Source organism: Lissotriton vulgaris, chromosome 4_1, assembly GCF_964263255.1.
Source record: "Lissotriton vulgaris chromosome 4_1, aLisVul1.2, whole genome shotgun sequence".
In the NCBI taxonomy this organism is placed as follows: Eukaryota; Metazoa; Chordata; class Amphibia; order Caudata; family Salamandridae; genus Lissotriton; species Lissotriton vulgaris.
This window is the reverse complement of record NC_141691.1, coordinates 763,546,110-763,570,381: the sequence shown is the minus strand read 5'-3', so window position 1 is coordinate 763,570,381 and position 24,272 is coordinate 763,546,110. Positions and strand designations below refer to the sequence as shown.

At 45.2% G+C, this 24,272-nt stretch overlaps 1 protein-coding gene across 3 annotated transcripts in view; it reads left to right on the top strand.

Annotated features, from left to right (window-relative positions):
• Window positions 1-2,289: 2,289 nt before the first annotated feature.
• The window catches only part of LOC147722555 (leukocyte elastase inhibitor-like), an 89,485-nt gene continuing 67,502 nt past the window's right edge, over window positions 2,290-24,272 (top strand). For all 3 annotated transcript variants that reach the window (XM_086965089.1, XM_086965087.1, XM_086965086.1), the window contains exon 1: window positions 2,290-2,404. The gene's annotated coding sequence lies outside the window, so the exon portion shown is untranslated. The remainder of the gene's footprint in view (window positions 2,405-24,272) is intronic.

Genomic DNA, 24,272 nt, shown 5'->3' with positions numbered 1-24,272 from the left:
CCCCGCCACCCCATAAAAAAAAACAGACTCATTCACATTAATGTGTTCATCCGGTTGCAACCCTGAAGCATGAGCATGTGAATTGTTGTGTAACTGCTGAAAATACAATGCCAATGGCTCTAACTCTGTGAAATGTGAGACCTGTTGCATTGCAAATGCTTGTTCTGAATTGTGTTCAGCTAGTGAAAAATGTCACAGGGCTGGGTTTTACAAGCCCAGCATTATTTTGTACACATTTGTCTTGTGTCTCACGTTGCAAAGACCGAACCCCCCCCCCCCTTCGCACAGCGGGGGAGCAGCTCCAGGGTGCCCCCAACACAGTGACCTGGCCTGAAAGTTCCTGAGTGAGTCCTGAAGAAGGTCCCTGCCCTGTACTTTGCAGGTGGTGGGGAGGCGGGGGGGTGGGCTCAAGTTTCATTACGTCACTGGCTGGATCATATTATGAAGGCTGTGCTGGGGCAGAGCATAGTTTGCACCTGTTTTTAAGGTGTCCGCACTGTCTAAATTACATAGAATCGTATCACAGACTTATTTCAGAAACTCGCTTGTGCATGGGCTGAGGAAAGCACAGCTGAGAGTCCTAGAAAGGCAAGCACTGCTCCCTCTTTGCGAGTTGTGCTGACTGCAGCTCATGCACCAACTTGAGGCATTTCTAGTCTATGTGTATGCATTTTAGACACTGAAAATTCTTTTAAAAAAGCATACAGGCCTGCACAATGCCTGCGCACACGTTCATGATGCAAAGTCTAACAAAGGCAACATATCAACGGCTATATCTGAATTCACCGGCAGAAGGCCCTCATAAAAGCCCACTGGAGAAATAGTGCCGAACTTTCAGGTAGAGGTAGGACAAAGTTTACACTCCTTGTGTAAAACCCCACCAGAATTTTAGGACGTTTATTTATGAGATGCTGACGATGTACTCTGGTTATCTGGGTGCATTGCTAGCGCCCACATTTGGTCACAAAAATATACCCACCCGATAGGAGTTCTGATGTATTATCCATGGAAGGCTTTCCCGCCAAGCCACCCCTCTGAGGATGGAACTATTCACTTAAGGCAGAGAAACTTCCGCCTTCCTGACAGAACTCTAATAAGGGCCCGATTACGAGTTTGATAGTGCTTCGGTGGGACCGCCATGCCGCCGCACCGCCAAACCCTTGTGAGAACCTACCACCGTATATTGACTTTTTTAGTCATTGCCGGGCGTTTCTTTGTTGTTCTGCCAGCGTTGTCTATAAGATGGGCACCGCAATGGGAACGTCAATAGAAGTTTCACATGGCATGGACTCTGAAGTCCATGTTGTGCTAAAACGGGGGGGGGCATGCACACAGGGGGCACATGGTGTGCCCCCCTGGGTGCATCCACATGGAGTGAGGCAGAATGTTCCTCACCGGCACTGTTTTCACGGAGGAAAGACCTCCATGAAATCAGTGGCAGTGAGGAAAGCTGTAATATCAGGGCCGAACTGAGAACAGAAACCGGCCCTGGCAAACTGCTCAGCTGGCCCCCCCTGGGGTGAGGGGGAGTGCAGGTTTTGGCCGATTTTGCTACCGGGGGCCGACATTGTGCACCCCCGGTAACAAAAACAGCCCCCCCAGGGGCCCAAAACTGGCCCCCACCCTAGCGGCCTACCGGGGAAACTCCCGGTGCCTGCTATGGCCAGTCCGGCCCTGTGTAATATACTTGGCAAGACTGTGGCGGTCCCGCGAAGCATGTTGATGCCTCTTGACTGCCGCACCGCCGCCAGGGAACGGCGGTTCACTGGCTGAGTTGGCAGAGCCAGGGCGGAACAACCGTCAAGGTCGTTTCGACTGCCACTGCCACCCCTCCACGAGTCCGGTGGTACGAGGGCTGCCAGAATCGTAATTCGGCCCTAAATATTTCTCCGCGGCTTTGGCAGAAGATTTCAATTTGCTGCAATGCTGAATGGAATATTTGCAGGAAAAACTGATTAAGCCTATTTTCTCTTTAATGGCCCTTGTTGATATTGTTGTACACTTTAATGCTCGCTGTGAAAATAAAAATAACAAAAACAATGAGATTCTGACATGGATTATTACTGAGCAAGTTCTTTCTCCGAGTCCCTTACTGTAACCAGTCCTGTACTGGCTTCAATGATGCTTTAAATACCTTACTCTTTTGAATAGTTTATTTCTGAGCATTATCTGAAGCAGAGGTTCCTCTTCGGAAACGGTGGCAAGAGATGGGAGGAGAGTGAGGCTGGAAGATGTGAAAGAAGCAAGGGAGGGGCCGAAGGGAGGTATTTATTGCAACACTAACTGCCTCACCACAAGCAGTCCAGGCAAGGCCTCGCTTGAAGATACCAGCTAAGGGGAAGAGTTTAGGAGGAAGGAGGGAAAGACTGTGCAGACATCTTCAATCATTTCACCTACTTAACCTGTGAGTATTTATTGCAAAGTGTCGGTCACACTTACAAGTCCTGGGTTTCGGAGAGAGAGTGTTAGCTACCTTTTCAGTTTGCTTATGTGTTGTGTTACATTTCAATGTCTCAATCATAATTGTGAGACTCACTCTTACATTGCTGTACTAGTTGTTACATTGTTCATTTATGTAGGTATGCATGGAAGGGTGAGTTCCCCTAAAGTTCATTATCATAACAAATGCTATGCTGGACATACCGAATCTCTGTTTTCCATTCCTGTTTAGATGTAATTGGGTGGGCTTTGAAATGTACCATTTGCCGCAACTGGTAACATAAATCCCTTGGAGAGACAACCGCCAACACTGACTTAACAGGCAACACTGCTACACCTTTTCCAAATAGCAAGGCAGCCTGTTAACTGGCTGTCACCATAACCTACTCATTAGTACAGTCCTCAGCCTCGCTTTCTGACTCTTGTCTACCTGCCCTTTGTTTCTCCCATGAATCATGATCACTTCCAATTACCAGCAGAGCATGCACAAAGCTTAGCAGTGTAATAAAGGGCCGAATTCTCAAAGGTATTTGCACATCTATGTGATATTTAGCTGCACAAATGTGCACATCGAAGTGATCCTTCGATGGGTCCAGCTTTCATTCATTTACGGGCGTAAATCCAATTGACTGATTCTTAGAATTTGCGCTCCTAATTGGGGTTTCTTCAAATGGAAATTTCTCACATTACTGTGGATTTCTCCATGGGAGCGAACCTGGAGTCGATTGTGGGTGTTCCAGCGTGGGGACAACCGCCAAACTTGGTGAACGTCCACAAATTCACAGGTTCGTGAGTATTCACACATATTTGCCAGGCATTTTCCAACTTTGAAAACTCTCCGATATTTGCAAGATCATGGAGAGGAGTAAACCTAACTTCAGGGTGAGAAAGGGGAGACACACCCACAAAATGACTTGTGTAGAGCAAGGGGTGTTTACACTGAAAATTGTTTCCATAGTACAAATGCACTTATTCATGGCATGTCCGCTTATGTATAGTGTGAATAGATACACCCATGAGAACATTTCAGAGAGCCTTCAACAATCACATGCTGATAGGGGTGCTCCTGGAATTCTTTAAGAAATCCATAAAAAAGGGAAATATACTCAAAAGGTAGGCATATGCCTGATGAGAAAGTTCAGAACACTTCTAAGAATTGGGTGAACGTGAAGGGTGTAAATAGTTGAAATCAACTATATTAATAAGCTAACTGTGTAGTTTCATCAACCTTCAACTAATATGTGGTAAAGTAATTTAAGGTATTTATCATTATTGGCCTATGCTGCAAAAAGTGCTTGTTCTTATGTGACAGTAGAAAGAGTCGATTTGTTGTAAATGTAATTTGGCACTGTATCAACTGTTGCCCAAACGTTTTTATCTTAACCACAGTTTCCCTCAGTTAAAGTTATGACATATAGTGGCATGCTGTTAGCTCAAGATATTCAGTTATTGCAACACATAGTTTTCTTTACAATGTGCACTAAAATACAAATACATTGCCCTAAATTAGAGCTGGAAGTACTTTGTAAATTACTGTTTCCAGTCGAAAGAAAAAAGATACAAATCAGAAATGTAGGTAAATCTACCAGCAAGTTGCTCGTTTACAGTGAAGGTTAACGCTCCCAATCCTCTGTGTTTCCATATATAGAATATTCACTCTCTGAGGGAGAAGGAACTAGAAAAAACAAGCGTTGGCAAAACCAATAGGTCGGGGGCGGGGGCTAGACTACAGCCTTTTGGGTTTGGCTATTATTGCTGTGTTCTGTCATGGTTATTGCAGAAAATTATATGTTGGACAAGCTGTTGGGCCTTCATTAATTTAAAGGAAAACATTGTCAAGAGGCAAAACATATTTTTCGATCTAAAAAAAAGCACACATTACCATAGTAGTCTCTTGCACGGAAGGGAACTACTTTGTGTGTGGATGCACTATTTGTGAAGGGTGTCACACTAAATTATACTAAAAAATTATGTATGGAATGCTTGACTTTTTTTGTTTGAATATTTTTATTGGGTTTTAGCATTCGTTACAACATTGTTAGATCCGTTCAGTAATGTAATGTTACAAAGGGTACTTGTACAAATAATTCCCAAGTTACAATGCCATACAGATGTATTGCACTGTTCAACTGTTATTGGGGTGATTGGTCCGCGTGTACACATTACATGTCGCTGCACCGTCCATGTCGTGCACTTCTGCAACGGTGACCCTGCGTCCCGGCACTGGGTATTATCCGTCTCTGCGGGTGCACCTGGCGGGGGTGTCTAAACGTGTGTCCCTTAAGGTTATCGTATCATTGTTTTAGAAATGCTTTCCCAACTATTCCCTGGTGGGGGCCTCCCTCCAGTGTAAACTAGTAAACTGTATGTAACCGTTGGAACGAACCAGAGGAAGGGAGAGATCTTAGGGGTGTGGGAAGTATGCAGCTGTGTTTACATATCCCTGACTGTTCATGGGAGTTTAATGTGGATGTCTGGCTGTATGCGCTGGGCGCAGGGGACCATCCGGCTCAGGTCCCTGTGGTGGCCCTTACTCCGACAGGGGGGGTAGCCTTTTGGTGGGGATACCACTCTCTTGTGGGCCCGGGGTGATTGGTGTCATTGTGGTGCTTCAGAGGTGCTATGATTATGGGTGTCTCCGGGGGGTTCATCGCCTGTGCAAAATCATACAACAATTGTGCCCAGTCCAGGGAAATTGGGTGTTTGCGGATTCCCCGCAATTCTTCCTCTCGAAGCGTCTCCTCCTCTGCCTTACCCCACTTGGTCATGGTGCCTATGATGGAATGCTTGACTTAATCTCAGCCACTGGTAATTACTCAAGCCTGAATACCAGTCCATTGTTACTTTGCACATCAAGCCACCTCAGTTTGGACCCAACCGTATGCAAATCAGCCTTGACTCTGCTCTATTGAGAAGAGTCCTGCCCAAACTGGCTGGCCAGGCCCTCCCTGAATTGGAACACAAACAACCTAGGACTGGTTTCACCCTAGTTAGGGCTCATCAGTACAGCTTGGTTCCAATGACATAATGTGCACAGGACCCACGTCTGGGAGTATCAGTCCCACATTGGGCAACACACTAAAGTATACAATTAAGTGATGGATGGAATACTTGAATTAATCTTAGCCACTGCTAATTACTCAGACTGCATCCCATCGTATCATTATTGCACACACCATGCCACCTCAGTTTGGACCAAGCCATATGCAAATCAGTTTTGACCTTGCTCCAATGGGAACTTTCCAGCCCGAACTTTCTTGTGAAGGTGTAGTATGCCTCATAGGAAAGTCAGCCAATGGCTGAAGTGGGCTGCCCCATTGCCCCTTGAGGCATGTTGGAGAGAGTGAAAGAAAAATGAAAATGACACAGCAACAGACTATTGGAGAGAGCTAGCTGAAACCCCTATGATTTCATTATACACATAATTTTAGTAAAATGAAAAGGCCTCTGTTAACATGAGACCGAAAAACCTTATCAGTAAGGCTTTGGCTGCCAGCCTCTTGCTTTTGCTGCTGCATTTTTTAAAATGCTATTGTAAATCTTTATTATAAATGACAGAGAGGATTGCAAAGATAGATAAATAGCAATGCTTGCAGAGACATACATACAGACAGAGAGGGATGTATAGATAGAATGATAGATAGACAGTGCGGAATAGCTAAATGGAAAGATAGATAACTAGCTAGATAGTGAGCTAGCAAGATAGGTAGGCAGTTGCATCGAAGGAGATTGTTGCATAGATAGGTAACTAGAGAGAAAAGGTTGCATACAAAGAGAAGGTTGCATAAATAGATGGATAGATAGGTAAGTAGATAGATAGATAGAAAAATTTGCAAAGGGACACATACTTGCATTATTAGACTGCCAAAGAGGGATAGACAGACAGTCAGGAAGATAAACAATTAGGAAGACAGGCTGGTAGATAGACATGTTGATAGATATACAGGAAGTCAGATAGATAGGTAGACGGGTAGCTAGCAGATAGGCAGATTGATAGATATGATTGATAGATTAGATAGATAGATAGATAGATAGATAGATAGATAGATAGAACAGGAAAGTGAAATAAACAGCACAGCCTCTATTAGCAGTATAATAGTTAAATGTTTATATAAGCACAGTATACAAGAGCACTAAAAGCACATTAGAAAGCCATGCAAACAGGACTCAATTGGTTTACACGTACAGCTGTAGCACTCAATTAAAATTCATACATACCAGCATGACATACAATAGTGCAGTTATAAATGCACTTATTGCACTCATACAAAAAATAAAGTTTTATAAAGAACAGTTTCAAATGCATTCCATCTGGTATGCTGTGAAATAGCAGCAGTCAGATAAAAAAGGCCACTCCAAAAGAAATGTATAACAGCATCAGCAGGAGACATTAACAAATACAGCTGGAATGTGCCCTGTGCTCAACCTGCTATCACATCAAGATCTAAACTAGGGTTGGGCGGAACTCATGGAGTTTCATTCCATGGGATTCCACTGAGATACATAAAAAGTCTTCAGATTCTGCTGAGTTCTGCCAAAGGGCGGAAAATATGCATGTTTCGCTGTTTACCCTACAATTTGCCACCAGTAGCGCAGCAGAACTGAAAAATCAGCATGAATGGTACTATACAGTGCACAAGAGTGGAGGCCATTTGAGTTGATTTTCATGCTGCTCGAGTCGAAAATCTATTCAAGCAGCTGCAAATCCACTAGATAAGCCGCCCCGCTGACCGCAATAACCCGCATTAGAAGATAGCGCTAGGGGACGCCAAATCTGTCTCACCCTCGCCACCTCACATTTCTGGAGCCTCGTGGGAAAAAAATTCCATCATGAGGCAATTGGCAGAATTTGGCTAGAACTCTGCAATACAAGCGTAACAAGTCTGCGGGCGGAATAAAACATTCCACCCACTCCTGCTCTAAACACAAAGGCAGCACCAAAGCATTAATAAAGTAAAAACAAAAACCCTGGAACCGAAGGGATCTACCTTATGTGCAGATGTGCTCCTTGTTAAAGAGCAAAATTCAGTCCCTCAAAGTGAATGTAGCCAGAGGCTGAAGTAAGTTGATCTACCTTATGTGCATATGTGCTCCTTGTTAAAGAGCAAAATTCAGTCCCTCAAAGTGAATGTAGCCAGTGGCTGAAGTAAGCTGACCCATGCTGTTTGCTGTAGTCAGCCGAAGCAGAAGGTGAATCACCCAAAAAAAAGCAATGGATGAAGTGGTCTGGCTGAAAGACCCTTTGAGTAAGTACATTATACAAATCATTTTAGTAAAATCAAAAGGCCTTGGCTAATGCTAGACCTAAAAATAACAATTATAATTCTACATATTTTGTTTAATAGAAGATCCTATTACAAAGTACTTCAAATCGCTAAATACCATCACATCATCTCAGCATCAGAGGAAATGACATCAGATAACCTTTGACGCTGATGAAAGGTCGGTGTATCTTTTATCTCTTGCGATTGTGCAAGTATCTGCATGTTATCCATACTTTAATATGTAATTAATCCTAGCTTTAGCTCCACCTTGGAAGAATACATTTTCATCTTACCTCATTCTATTGGCTGTTTGATGCATCCTAACGCTTTCCATGGCAATGGATGAAGGTCTATTTACACCTAAAGGTTTTACATGAAAAGTACTTTCTAGCACTACACATTCAATGCTTAATGTAATACATACTTCCTATTCATGAAGCATTACCTCCTCGTCCGTCTTCCTCGCCACAGTAATCACCATTGAGCCTCCGGCTCCCACAGAAACTCCAAGTAAAATATAACATTCTAGTCTCCCTCTTCCTCTCCCAATATAGCCACCGGTGGCAACAGCCAATCCCATAAAGGGACACTAAACAGCCAAACAATCAGTTTTTTTGTTTCTGCACTACTCCGAGTGCTGTGTGCCTGCGATGCGGGTAAGTGAGGCTGGGTCGTGCGTTAGCTGGGCTCTGGGTCTTTGTGGGGTTTTGATGTCGGGGAATGTTGGTGTTTATTTTGTTTATTTTTTTCTGTTCCCCTCATCTGCCATTTTTCGTCTCGTCCTGCTTTAGCCGACTCTGGATTTTCATGGAGGTGGGTTCGCATGGGAACCGGCCTCCATTGCAGGGACACGCGAGTCTTGACCTGCTTTAGCGGTCTTCTGACTCGTTTTACATCTCGGAAACGCGCGTCCTGCTCAGCGGACATTGCGCGGTTCTGGTATGTGGTTCTTCCCCCGTTGGTGGATGGAGTTGCTGAGCTTCTTCGTTTTACTTACCTTGTGTATTTCCCCTGCTGCATGTTTTTCTTGGAGGTGGGTCTGGCGGCTTCATTAGGAAGGTGTGCCGGACTTCCTCTGCTTTTATGTTTGTGTAATGGGCGTGCAGTGGGAAGTTTTGTTGGTTGCCTAGCGACGTACGGCCTTTTTTACCGGTTGTGTTTGCGGTATGTTGCCTGTGTGAGTTCATTCAAATTTGGTGGTCATGGAGGGTGGTTCATCTGCTGTGGCTGATCCTGGCTCCATGGATGTGGCTTCTGGTTCTGGCGTGACGATTCCTTCTATGGATCTCTTGCAGAAAATGATTAATTCTGCAGTGGCTGCTGCTTTACTGGATAAGGTGGATGTTCTCCTACTAAGAAGGCTAAATCTGATGCAGCTCCTGCTCTTGATTCAGAAACAGAGGAGGATGTGGACGTCAAGCGACGTTTTGTGCAGGGTGCCGACCTGAAGGTGGGGCTTGGTCACATTCACAAGAATTTGGTTTTTCCTGATTCTGTTGTGAATTTGGAGGATGATTTATTTGCACAGTATCAGCATCCTGAGCCTGAATCTTCGCCACTTCATTCTTCTGTTTTAAAGGTTTTGGAGATGGAATGGAAGGATGTGGATAAGGGAGCTTTTCCACGTTTTTTGAATAAGCGTTATCCTTTGCAGGATTTTTCTGTGAAGTTTCCTTCTCCAGTAAAGATTGATTCATTGATGGCTAGTATGTCTTCTCATGGAACTGTTGTTTCAGAGGATTCCTCTCCTGCGGACCAGGTGGATCGTAAGGTTAATCCGGGCGGCGGCCTATTCTTCATACGCCATCCAATCTTTGCTTAAAGACTTTCAATCGTTGGCAGAATTGATGGACCAGGGGAAAGATGTGTCTTCTACGCTGGTTATGATGGAGCAGCAGGTTCGTCTGCTTTCTGACATTTCGTTTGATTCTTTAGGGGCGGGGGCTTCTGCGGCAGGGTCTTCTGTCGCTGCCAGGAGGCAGTTGTGGCTCCACTCATGGAAGGCTGATGCTGCGCAGAAGGGTCTTTTGATGAAAATTCCCTTTACTGGTGTAAAGCTGTTTGGTTCCCCATTGGATGATATGGTTAAGAAAACGGCGGAGGACTGTAAGCTGCTTGCACCTGACCGAGCTGGTTGCTTCCGTGCTTTTGTGTCACAGAGGGCTTTTGGTCCTTCACGGAGGGGCCGTGCACACCAGCCCTTTCGTGGGAGGGGGCGAGGCCGGGGTGCTCCTTCCTCTGACAAATCCCGGTTCTCAGGCGCTTCTGCCTCCTCCTCTCCTGCTTCAAAATCATGACTGGGTTGCTCCTGGGGTGGGTCCGGTTGGGGGGTCATCTGCATTTCTTCCAGGACTCTTGGAACAAGACTGTTTCGGATCAATGGGTCCTTCAGGTGGTTTCCGAAGGTTTTCGTCTTGGATTTACCCTGACTCCCCCAGACTGTTTCAGGTCCACTTCTTGACCCAGAGACGCTCTGAAGAGGGTGGCGCTTTTGGAAGGCATCGCTTCCCTAGTGCAAAAAGGAGCGGTGATTCCCGTGCCGGAGGATCAGTTGGGGTTCGGAGTTTATTCTATTCTGTTCCTGGTGTCCAAACGCACAGGGGATCTCAGACCTGTGATGGATTTGAAATGGGTAAATACTTTCATTCCTCATCAGAAATTCAAGATGGTTTCTCTCCAGGTGATCCTTCCTCTTATTTCTCAAGGGGATTTTCTGGCCTCGATAGACCCACGGGATGCGTATCTCCATGTGCCTGTACACCCGACTCTCAGAGGTTTCTGCGATTTTGCGTCCTGGGTCGGAACTATCAGTTTCAGGTATTGCCTTTTGGTCTCTGCTCTTCACCCAGAGTTTTTACTAAAGTTCTGGCTCCTCTTGTTGGCCATTTACATGGGGAGGGCATTAGTGTTTTTCCATATCTGGACGATATTTTGATTTCTGCTTCTTCTCTTTCTAACGATTCAGAAAAGGGGATGGTGATGAACAGAGTGTCTGAATTAAGCAGACCACTCTTACCCAGTCTAAAGATCAGGGCTTGATCCATCACCGTTATTTATCTCACTGCACCACTCTGTTCATCACCACCCCCTTTTCTGAATCTTCTCTTTCTAAGGCGGAGTTGCATGTCCGAAGGGTGTGCCATGTCCTGGAAGATCACAGATTTCTGATGAATGTCCCAAAGTCCTCCCTGGTTCCTGCACAGGAATTGACTTACATTGGAGCGCTTTTCAGGACTCGGTTGGGGATGGTGTTCCTGCCCCCTGCCCCCTGCTCGGGTTATGACTCTGATCTCTGCTGTTCGATCCCTGTTGTTGGGTCTTTCTCATCCTGTGAGCCTGTGATTGAGGGTGCAGGGTCTAATGTCAGCATCTTTGTTAATGGTTACGTGGGCTCGCCTACACATGTATCCGGTGGTTTCCCACATTTTATTGCATTGGGACCCCTGTTCATCTGAGGTTCGGGTGGGCCTGGGTTGGTGGTTGGACGAGGTTCATCTGTCTCAAGGTTGCCCCTTTCTGGTTCTTACGTCTCAGATTCTCACTACAGATCCCAGCCTGCTGGGCTGGGGTGCCACTCTAGGGGATTCGATGACACAAGGGGTTTGGTCTCACTCTGTGATATCCTTTTCATCCAACTACAAGGAACTGAAGGCGGTTCAGTTGGGCCTGTTGGCCTTCTCAGATCTTCTGTTGGGTCATCATCATGTGCAGGTCCGGATGGACAATCAGGTGGTGATGTCGTATATCAACCATCAGGGGGTTGCATGGTTCTTTCCCTCAGTTGCCTCAGTCGTCGGATTTGTTCTTGGGCGGAGTTACACCTGGAGTCCCTGTCTGCGATTTATCTGCCTGGTCGGGAGAACACTGTGGCAGACTGTCTGAGCTGTGTGTTTCCCTCCATGGGGTCATTGTCCCTGACACACTTGATGTTCAGGAAGTTAAGGCGGATGTTTGGATCTCTGATTGTGGACCTCTTTGCGTCCTGGTCCAATGCCAAGGTCTGCTGATTTTGCACAATTATGCCTTGCCGGGAAGCTTGGAGGGTGGTTGCTCTGTCCTTCCGATGGCCGCTGGGCCTCTTGTATGCCTTTCCCCCTGATTCCAGCTGTCTTTCAGAAAATCAAGAGGGAGGCTTCCTTTGTCCTTCTGATTGTTCCGGGGTGGAGTAGGCGCCCATGGTTTCCCATGTTGTTGGAATTAGCTGTGACACCGGGGTGGATGTTGCCATTCATGCCTTTCCCTCTGTTGTGCTCTCTGCTTCCGCTTTCAGTGTTCCGATCCCTGGGTCTGCGGGCCTGGCTCTTGAGAGGGATTCCCTGATCGTGGTGGTTGTTCGATGGCTGTTGCTGGTGTTATGCAGCAGTCACGAATGCCTTCTACGCTAAAATCCTATGCTAGCCATTGGGACAACTTTGCTTCTTGGTGTCTTCGTCACGATTTGTCTATGGATTCTTTGGAGCCGGCTTGCATTCTTGATTTTTTGAATGAGGGTTTTGATTTGGGTTCGGCCATTTCTACTATTTGTGCTCAATGGCCTACCATACGTTCATTTCATGTCCTACCTTTGGTTTCTGTGGCTCCATTGGTGGCACAGCTTTTTAAGTCTCTGACTTTCCAGCGGCCGCGTCCTATCCTGTGTGCTCCTCTTGGGACCTTCCTTTGTTCTTACATTATTTACAATCGGTTCCTTTCGAACCTTTGGAGACGGTTGATTTGAAGTTTTTGACGCTTAAGGTCGTTTTTCTTGTGGCGATTGCTTCTGCCAGGCTTATTGGGGAGTTGGGGTCTTTCCTCTGGTCTGCTCCGTTTTTGGTTGTTTTTATGGATCGTGTGGTCTTGCGCCCTCATCCTACATTTGTGCCGAAGGTTGATTCCTTCTTTCATTGGTCTACGGAGGTGGTACTTCCTGTTCTTTGCCCAGATCCTTTCACGGATGAGGAGTCTCTTTTACATCTTTTGGATGTTCGACGTGCCTTGTTGATTTATTTATCACGCACGTCTTCCTTCTGTAAGGTGGACAATTTATTTGTCAATTTTGGTTTGTCCCGTCAAGGTTTGAAACCTTCCCTTTCTATGGTCAGACGTTGGATTAAGGAGACTATTTTGTTGGCGTATGATTCTGTTTCCGAGGTTCCCTCTCTTCCTATTCAGGGACGTTCCACCATGTATGTTGCTGTCTCTTGGGCGGCGTTTAAGGGGCTCTCCATGAGGATGTTTGCCTGGCTGCCACTTGGTCGTCACCTCATACTTTCATGACCCATTACCGTCTTCAGGTTGCGGGTGGGGGCTCGGTTTCCTTTGCCTCTTCTGTACTGAGTGCTGGTGTTCCTTGAGGGGGCTTGTTTGTTTATCTGCCTCTTCTTATTAAACTTGTTTTTATACTGCCTTCCTGGTGTGGGCTGTTTTTCTTTCATGAAGCTGATGTGCTTTGGTATCGGCTCAATGGTGATTACTGTGGCGAGGAAGACGAACGAGGAGGTAATGCCCCGGTTACTTACCGGTAATCTTCATCACTCCGAGTCCTTGTCTTCCTCGCCACAGTATAGTTTCCCTTCGGTCCCAGCCCTCTTGGTGGCTTCAGGTATACGGCTTGGGTTTCAGATCGTTTGGCTGTTTATGTGTCCCTTTTAAGGGATTGGCTGTTGCCACCGGGGGCCATATTGGGAGAGGGAGAGGGAGACTAGAATGTTAAATTTTACTTGGAGTTTCTGTGGGAGCCAGAGGCTCAATGGTGATTACTGTGGCGAGGAAGACAAGGACTCGGAGTAATGAAGATTACCGGTAAGTAACCGGGGCATTACTTTTAGTACCTTTTTATTAACTCAGCCCTTTTTGTCATTGATGTTATTTTCGTCACAGGAGTCCTGTGAGCGCAACCTTAACATGGCTGCCTATTGTGTTTTCGTTTTTTTTTTTTTGGGATCTCCCAGCCATCTTTGGGTCAGGTGGAAACAACGTTAGTGCAGCTCTTGATTACTTTTCCTCAATCCCATTTGGGCTAGGTATATTTTTTAAAGCTTGACTTGCAGGTGGCTTCTTGTCATTGTTGTTGTGGCTGAGTGATTTTTTAAAGTTTCAGCTGCCACTGGCTAACTTGCCATTTGACCATCGTTTCACATTAAAATGAAAGCAGGACTATGTTGAAGGCTCCCTTAATGTAATTGCAGACCTCTTTTTTTTCTATGTAAAATGAAGGCCAGGTGACGTGAACCTTCAGTATAAACGTGTCTACTTTCCTATGGCATAGACATGAAGGTAGGACTGTAATACAGGCTCCGTTGCATCCCACGTACTTTACAAATTGAAACAAAAACAGGACTATAACGACACCAAGGACGCTTTCAGAGTAGTTCTGCTTTCATTCTTATATGAAATAAAGATCCAAAACATTTCACAAGCTCTAACTTTAGTATGCCAATATATACATGAAGGCATGAAGAAAAGTGCACCTATTTTATTTATGTATTTTTATATAGCGTGGACTTTACCCGAAGGCATCAGAGCGCTTCACAATAGGAACAGAAAATTACAAGTGAACAAATTACAAAAGCAGACGTTAAGTTACATGAGGTAAAAGTGACAATTGTGAGAAAACAAAATACATGAGGTAGCAAACAATGCATTAAAGGAGGAAAGAGTGACAAGTGTGCAGGTTACAAGAGAAAACAAAGTACAATTAGAGGTAATATACTGCAATATATTCTAGACCCTCAGGCACAAGAACAAACTTTACGTAGGCAATGGTGGCACTTGTGCAAGTATCAAAAGCAAAAAAAATGTGAGAGGTAGTAAACAGCGTGTTACAAGAGAAAAGTGGCGTGTGCATGTTACAAAAGAGTACCAAACACAGGTACAAGGATAATACTGCAATAAATGGTAAACACTCCAACCACAAGAACACACTGGGAAGTCACTTCCATAGTCATGGAGAATAGAGTTTTCAATAATGGGAGGTCTTCCATCAGATAATAGAGAGGGCGTGAATTACTTTTGGAGGTGTCTTTGGAGGAGAAGATCCGTTTTGAAGACCTGGGAGGAGGTGGGGGTCCGGAGCTGAGAAAGAAGTGAGTTCCAGATTCTCACCGCGTTGCCTGAAAAGGATTGGGCCATCGATCTTTCCTTCTTGAAAGTGGGAGGTTCAAGCAGTAGATTTTCAGCATTACGTGATGGTCTAGAGCCTCCAGAGAGTTTCAGTTTATTCGCCAGGTAGCTCGGAGAGGAGGAGTGCAAGGCTTTGTGGGTGATACAGGCAGTCTTGTAGATAGCTCTAGCCTCGAAGGGAAGCCAGCGGAGGGTGGATAACATCGGTGTGATGTGGTCGCTTCTTTTGACCCCATAAATGAAACAAGCTGCTGAATGGAGAACAGATCTAAGAGGGGACATGAGGGATTTGGGGAGGCCAGTAAGAAGAGAATTGCAGTAGTCCAGTCTGGAGAGGACCAGCGATTGCACCAGGGTTTTAAGGTCCTGCTCTGGGAAAAAGCGACAAATTCCCCAAAGAAGGTGCAGTTGGTTGTGAGTAGACTTTGCAATCGAATTGATGTGGGAGATTAGATTGAGTTTTTTGTCGAGTATGACACCAAGGGATTTTGCGCTGTTGACAATGATGGGTTTCTTGTTAAGTAGATTCATCTGATCCATCCATGATTTAACCGGGGGAGGAGAGAGTGAGGAGGAGAGGAGGAAGAATTCAGTTTTGGAGGGATTCAGAATCAGTTGATGAGTTGGCATCCAGTTTTGAATGGAGTCAAGAGTAGAGCTTAGGATGGAGAGATCGTGAGTGGAGGCAACCTTGAGGTAGATTTGCATGGCGTCTGCATAGAGAAGATAGTGGACCCCGGATTTACTTAGGAGATTTCCCAGTGGTTTTAAATATAGATTGAACAATGTGGGTGCAAGTATAGAGCCTTGAGGAACACCTTGACCGACCGCTACAGGAGATGAAAGACTGTTCGTTATTTTGATCATTTGGGATCTATCTGAGAGGACCTGGTTACTTCGAATGAAGAGTCCCCGTACTTAAGTTTCATACTCAAGCAGCACCTTTGAGGCAAGTTCCAGAGATGGCATTAAACCAGTCTGAATATCCAGGTTTAAAGTTTCTTTCGAAATATCAATTCAGAGCTTTCTTGTCTAAGCACAAGAGACAGGTAATTCCTCTGTTTAGAGGCCAGCCAGCTTAAAGAGAAACCTACCATGTGAGCTCTTTTCAATATAGGGATGGTGGCTAAAAAGGCCCCTGCAGACCGAAGACTTTTTCCGGGTAGGTAGGGTTTGACAATGCCCAGTTCTATTAAAAAATATGTGACAATAGCCCATAGATTTAAAGAACACTCACTTGCCCAATGGCAACCAGTGCAATTTAGCAATGGTTGAACCTGGAGGTGAATGCCTCGGAAGGTTAAGCAGCAGAAGAGCTGCCGCATTCTGCACCCTCTATAGTCTCTGTAGTTTGGGTTGTGAGATTCCCAGAGTCAGCACGTTGCAGTAGTCCAGTCTGGACGGTACTAAAGCCTAGATTGCTGACTTTCTGGCAGCTTCTGGTAGAAAATGTCAGGATCTTGTTCAGAAGTTTGAGAATCTTGAAGCATTTCCTGTCTAAACTAGTGATCTGACTGATGAATGAGAGACTTTCATCAAACCAGATGCTGAGATTCTTAACTTTCACCTTGGAATCAGGTAGTGGCCCAAGTGCATCTGGCCACCAGGATCAGATTGATGATTGTTTCCCGAGAACGTCTGTTTTTCCGGCATTTATTTTAAGGTAGTTATAGTTCATCCACTCAACTGGTTCTGACAGATGTATGACGTTACAACGCATGCTTTTACCACGCATGCCTTTACAACGCGGTTTTTACAACGCATGCCTTTACAGCGCATAGTGCTTTGGGGCGCTGGATAGTGAATAGCTTAATTTACTATTCCAACTCCAGTCCCCGTGGATAGTAGGGAAGGTGTTGGATAGTACATTAAACCTATTCCCTATCCTAGAGAGCCCCCCAGCGCAATGCGTTGTAATGGTTTGCGTTGAAAAAGTTGTGTCGTAAAGGCACTGCGTGGTAAAAGTTGCGTTGTAAAGGATGTTCCCCGGTCTCGACAGACATGACCTTAACAAAGCTGCAGTGTCTCTTTTATCCTGGCACTGGGTAATAATGATCTGCGTATCGTCGGCATACGACACAATGCTAAAACTGAAGTGCTCGACGATATCAGATAGTGAAGGTTGAATAAAGTGGGGCACAGCACTGATTCCTATGACACTCCCTGTCACAGGAGAAAAACCTCAGATCGAAAGGTTTTAGAGGCACTTGGAAAGTGCGGTTCTGTAGGAAAGAGGCTAGCCACTGTAAGGCATTGGCTTCTATACTGCAGTTTCACAGCCGTTTGAGCAGAAGGCAGTGGGAAACAGTATTAAAAGCCGCACTGAGATCAAGCATTTTCAGTGCTGCAGTGTTTCCCCCATCCAAGACCTGCCTGAAGGATTCAGAGGCTAACTGCAATGCAGATTCTGTGCTGAACTGAGGTCAGAACCCCGACTGGGTCTTGTGGAGTTCCCTGGCCTCAATGAAGCTTGACAGCTGTTTCATTATAAGCTTCTCAGACACCTTAGAAAAGATAGGCAGCAGAGAGATGGGCCTGAAGTTTTCCAGCTTCATATGGTCTAGTAGAGGCTTTTTTAGGAGTGGAACTATAATAGCATGTTTCCAGCTCAGAGGAACTTGACCTAGCTCCAGAGAGATATTAAGACGATCACAAAGCACAGGCAATATTTCCTTCATACCTTGTTCCAAAACAACGGGCGAAGCAGGATCAGATGGCAATCCTGATTTAACCTCTGTCAACAGAGGAAGAAGATCCACTGAAAGTAGATGGTTGAAGCTATAAAGTCCTGCCCCATGGAGAATGGTTCACACCAGGCTTCAAGACACAGGGCATCTCTGACTGCCTCTGAAAAAGTACCATGAATAGTGAAACTTTGTCAAAGAAAAACTGAGCGATCGAATTACAGCCAACTGCTGAGGGACACTCGGTCCAAAGAAGATAGTGATTTTACAATAGAGGAAAGTTCACAGGAGGAGTTTTGAGCCCGCTCAATTTTTTCTGCGTAGAAATGAAGGTGTGTAGCCCTGATCTGCTAGTGGTGTTCCTTCACGGCTTCTTGGTAATTGTCTTGATCATTAGATTGAAAGTCCTACGCAGTATTTTCATATTAAATAGGATCTGTTAACAAGCACACATAATCATCTACTAAAAGCAAAAGATATACATGAATGTAAACGATCAATGATCAGGTTGGATGAATCACTGGTGAAACACAGCAGTTCACAGTAATTTCAATCCACAAAGGTGGAATTTGACATCACAACCTATCCTTGCATTACGGTCCAAGGGAACATAGACACAAAGGCGTAATTGATGTGCTTCAGCACAATTTTATGTTGTGAAAGTGCTTATTTTAGTGCTATGTAGTTATTAATACAAACAATGCACCATCTCACCAACAGACCAATGCTTGTCTTCCGTACCAGGTTTGTGAATGAGGCTCTACATTTTCCACACCATTTCATTATCTTTATCGGAAGGAACATTAAATGAGAAGAGGTGCAATGAGACTGTAATTGATACAGAATTTGACACTATAGTTTTACCTGACTTGATTTTTTCATCAACTTTCTGGATTACCTCTTTTACAGCATAGAAAAGGTTTTTTCTTAAAGTGGAAGAAAATGTATTCCATCTTGACTGCTGTGTATGCGTTCACATGCATGCATAACGGCCATCTTAAAATGGGAAACTATTCCAAGATCATTGCCAAGCATGCACATATATTGGGGTTCTTCTCGGAAAGGATCAAAATCCATTTAAAAATGGATGCTCACTGATACTATAGTTGGCAGCAATGAAAGCATGAGGGGGCTATGGGCAAGTAGGTGCTGGGAGATACTCATTTTTAAGGAGTACAGTGGACTGAAAGGATGAAGGATAGAAGCAGAGGGTCACATAGAGTGATCCAAAATAATCCCTCATGCACTTAATGAAAGGTTAGGACATCAGTAGTGGGAGAAGAAAACTCCTACAGTCAAAGGACAGTAACACAGCTCTTTGCGTGTGGAAATTACAAGAAGAGGAAAAACACCCATTGAACCAGAGGGGATGAAATAGAAAAGAAAGCCATTGAATCATGAGAAGGGTCGAACAAAAGTGGCAGCTCACCATTATCGGCATCAGGGTTCTGTCCTAATATTGCCTATTGTTCCCTATTAGTATAATTTTAAAAAGCAGAACCTCACTGCAAAAGAGGCTCAAGCAGTACCCTGAGGCAGCAAGTCTCTCTGATGGCTGGCATGGAGGCAGTGAGGTTGGAGTGCCAGCTATCAGGCAGATTTTCAGGGTTGGAGAAGGCCTTACTCTATCAAAGAATTCTGTAATGCCTACAAGCCATCCCATATGTGAATCCCTGCAACATCGCCTTTAAAAGTAGCTCTGGACACTTTAAGCTTCAGCCCTCTAGTGCCAAGAGGCTACCCGTCAATCAGTCTGTCACTTCACCTTCTTCCATCACATCATAGATTCCATCACTATGAAGTATGTGCTGCAGAGACCTCAGCTTTTAGTTTCCTGCTTAAGTGTTCAATGCAGGAGGGAACTGAGTTCTTGCCTTAAAAGTCTACGGAGCACCTGGCTGCTGAGGAGCTGAAACAGTCCTTTGAAGGTGCTACATAAAATCACTCCGACATTGTGTGCATGCAGTTGCAAGTTTTTGCCTCCCAGCACCCATCACTGCAGCTGGAACAAGGTATCTTAGACCTAGTGGATCAACACCCTCAATGCCTCCCACCCTGACTCCTCAACCAACCAGAATAAGCCGTCAAGAGCCTGTCCACTTGGTTCACCGACTGTGCCAATAGAGTTTCCCACATGAAGTCAGCCAAACTCAAAATATCCTCCAAACAAGGAAGCTGGTAAACCGAGGAACTAGGAACCACTAAACACTAATGCAAGCGTCTTGATAAGAGATGATGCACCAACAAGGAGCCCATGGATCGAGCTCAGCCGCGGTAGGTAGTAGGAGTTTCTGCAGGGCGGTGACGTGGGGAGGGGGAGGGGCAGGCTGGGGGGTAGTAATGTATGGATTACGGAGTTTAACAGGTAAGTAAACATATAACTAAATAAAACAAATTTTGTTGCGCGCACTGCATCGCATTTGGTGATGCAGTGCATGCAACGAAATTCGTTTTATTTATTTATATGTTTACTTACCTGTTAAACTCTGTAATCCATACATTACTACCCCCGACCCTGCCCTTCCCCCTCCCCACGTCACCGCCCTGCAGAAACTCCTACTACCGACTGCGGCTGATCGAGCTGCTTTCAAGACATCCCTCAACCAATACCATCATTTACTGAAAAAAACTAAAAGAAGCACCCTCGCTGACTGCATCAAAGTCAGCTCCAACCATGGCAAAGAACTCTTCAACATCATCAGAGTTCTCCAACCTCTCATTCCCTCATCACCCTCCCCTAGGAACTCTGTGACACCCTGGCGAACTTCAACGACAAGATCGCTAAAATCTACAAAAACTTTGAACCCCAACTCACTGCCCAGACACCCTCAACCACCTTGCTACCGCAATTCCAAACCCCCACCATCTGCTCACGGCCTGGGACCAGCTCACCACTCAAAACACCACTGCCATCATGAACTCCATCTACTCTGGAGCATCCTCGGACTCCTGCCCCCACAAAATCCACATCCTCAGGAGCAAGAAAATCAGAAATGAGCTCCCCGCCACATTCAACGCATTCATTATCACAGCTACCTTCCCCAAAGAATGGAAACACAGAGAAGTTAAACCCCTTCTCAAGAAACCATTCACTGACCCCAGCAATCTCAAGAACTATTGAACCATCTCTCTGCTCCCCTATTCAGCCAAAGTCCTCAAAAAGGCCATCAACTGTTAACTCACGGAACATCTGGGACCCTATTACAAGTAGGGTGCACTTTCCCTGCCTGTGCACTGTGCACCTTAAAAATGGTACTCCAGACGCAAACAGGGAAAGTGCTCCCATTACATTGTATGTGCCGGCCTCAGGGCGCCGCAAAGCTGTGCTGCCCTGTTCCACTGTGCAGGCGGTCCCCCGCCTACACTTTTAAGAGGGGTAGGAGATCCACTTGCAGGTGGGTGCAAAGAGTGACTGCACCTGCCTTCAATGGGATTTCTGGGAGTTCATAGGACCTCCTTTACCCTCTCCAGAGGGCTGCCATCAGGGGCACACTGACAGTGAGCAGTGCGCCTCCTGAGAGGTTCTTTACCCCTACGCCCGCGTTTTTATAATAGGGCATGGGCACAGAGGTAAAGCGATTACCTCATTTGAATGGGTCCATACCCCCTTGCAAATGAAGGAACATCCTCTGGTGCTAGTGCTGGTACTATATGTGTACCAGCGCTATTTGTATTACAGAAAGGACTGCACCAGCATCTGCGGCCCTTTCAGTAATACAAAAGTGCCCCCGGGCATGCAAAGCATGTGCACATCCGCCTTGTGCCCCTGGTGCACTTTCCGTGATAGGGCCCCTGAGGAACAACAGTCTTCTGGATACCTTCCCATTTGGATTCTGCACCTACCACAGCACAAAAACCGCACTGATAGCTGCAACCGATGAAATCAGATGCCTCCTTGACCAGGGAGAAATGGCAACCCAGATCATGTTAGACCTCTCAGCTGCGTTCAACACTGTATCACACCACATCCTCATCAAAAGTCTCCACCACATTGGAATCCAAGGAAATACCCTCAGATGGATCGCCTTCTGCCTCACTGGAAGAGCCCAGAGAGTTTGCCTACCTCCTTTCACCTCAGAACCCAAGAACATCATCTGATGTGCCCACCAAGGTTTGTCCCTCAACCCTACACTGTTTAATGCCTACGTGACCCTTGGCCAACATCATCAGAAACCACAGAGTAAACATCATATCCTATGCCGACAAAACCCAACTCATCCTCTCGCTATCAGAAGATTCTTCCACTACTGTGGCCTACTTCCACAATTGTCACCAACTGGATGAAAGACACTTGACTAAAATTCATCACCGACAAAATGAAAGTGCTGATTTTCTGGGTCAATGCCTCATTGTGGAACATCTCCTGTTGGCTTTCCGAACTAGGACCTTCACCAACTCTTATAGATCATGCTTGCAACCTTGGCATCATCCTGGGCATAAAGATCACCATGAAAACCCAGATCAACACAGTCTCATCTTCTTTCTTCCTCACCCTCTGCATGCTCTGTAAAATCTTCACACTGCTCCCCATCAAACAAGAAGACCCGTCACTCAAGACCTCGTCACCAGCTGGCTGGACTACGGCAACTCACTCTACATAGGAATCCTTGTTCACCTCCTGAAAAGACTACAGACCATAAAGAACTCAGCTGATTCTGATCCACACATGCAAAGCTATGCACAATCAAGGACCAGCATACATCAACCACTGCCTGAACTTCAACCAACCCACCTGCGCTCCATTTCCCTCTCTCACTCTTACACCCACACATCTGCCGAAGCAACAGTGGGGAATGCTCCTTCTCCTACATTGCTATCAAGTCAAGGAACGCCCCCCCCCCTGCACCTCTGAACATTATCTTCTCTGCTGGAATTCAGGAAAGGACTCAAGACCTTACTGTTCAACTGCACCCCCGCTACCCAAGGGTTCAAAGCACTTGGAGAAACTCACGGGTGATTAGCCGTGCTTGACAAGTCCTGCTTGATTGATAGATTGTGTGAGACAGCATGTTTATAAGTAAACACTTTTCTTCATGTGTGATCCTGTCTATGTGAGTGAAAAAGAGGTAGTGAGAGTGACAGGGAAAGTAAGTGAGTGAGAATGAGCAAGAGTGAGTGACAGCGAGTGTAAATATGCGACATACTTAGTAAAATTGACAAAGTGAGACTGTAAGAGTGAACAAGAGTAGGAGCGAGTTCACATGATTAAGTGACAGTGAGTGAATGAGAATTGTTTCAGAACAAGTGTGGGAGAGTGTGGGTGAGTGAGAATGACTGTGGGTGAGTAAATATAAGTGAGCTTGAGTGAGTGAGAGTGTGTGTATTAGTGTGTAATGGCTATTGCTAATGTAATGTCAGAGTTTCACAAATGCCATGAACTATCACTTCATTGAAATAGCTGTATTGTAGTCAGGATGCTGGATTGGGTGCTGCTGAAAGCCACAGGATAAAAAGAATTTCTATGCGGTTTTTTATTAGCGCAACCTACATTTATTTGGCAATAATATTCTAATAGAAATTGCGCTAGGAGTTGTAAATGTCAAGGCTTTTATTTAGACAAGCCTTCAATATCTGACATATAACTTATACAGCATTATCTAATGTTAAAATGGTATAACATGAAATGGGTACTGAGCTCGAATATCAAAGAATCTGCTGCTCACTGAAGCATCATACGCCACCAGCCCTCACCCTACTCCTGAATTACTCCCAATTTTAACAGTATTCCTTCATTCTTAGGTCTTTGGCTGACCTATTGAATCCAATATTTACTTGAGTGGGCTTTGTGTCTTCCAGTGGTAGCATGTGATCTTTGAAAGCAGTGGGACATAACACTATTTCCAAGTTCCAGCAAGCAAATAAGCCCATCTTTTTTCTAAGTGGGTTGTAACTCAGAGAAAAGTTTGAAAAGTTTAAACGACAATTTTCACATAAATGTGTTCAAACACCATAAGTTCTGAAAGAGCACTTAGTAAATATCAAAGTACTTTCCTGGTGGGGTCTAGCCAATGAACTATGATGCTTCCCAGCAGTTTACCCCGTTTTTTTTTATAAATGTGCAGTAGCTGCTCTCCATGTCAATAATTACCTTAATTGTGCTCGGACCAGCATTCTTTCATATGCTTCCCATCATATTCAATGGGTGCCAAGATATACATACAATGTGACAATGCTGGCATTTTTGCCATTAATACCATTCATAGAGAATGGGTGATCTATATGTAGAATCTTACCCCTAATGTATCATGGCCAGCATTTTATCATGGTTGCCTGATCCCGCCCATATGACATGGTTGTCCTTTCTAGTGCCAAGAAATAACTTCAGTGTGCCAGTGCCAGCATTGTTTGCCACAGGTGTCCTTTGGAACAAGAATTTCCTCTAGTGTACCCATGCCTTTATTTTCCAAAGTTGCACCATACGTCAAGAAATTACATGTGGCGTGCCAGCACGATCATTTTGCCATGGGTGCTACTTATGCCATGATTATGCCCCATTGCTAGTACCAGCATTTTGCCACAGGTATTCTAAATGCAAAAATGTACTCTAGTGTACCACTGCAAGCATTTTGAAACAGGTGGTCCATATGCCAAGAATTACCTCTAGTGCACCACTGTTTGCTTTTTGAAGCAGGTGCCTCATGCCAAGGTTTATCTCCAATATGCCATCATCAGCATTGCGCCATTAGTGCCCCATGTGCCAAAAATGTATTTTAATATGCCTGTACCAGCATTTTCTTTTGGTGCCACTTATGCCAATATGGCAGTGCTAGCATTTTGCCTTAAG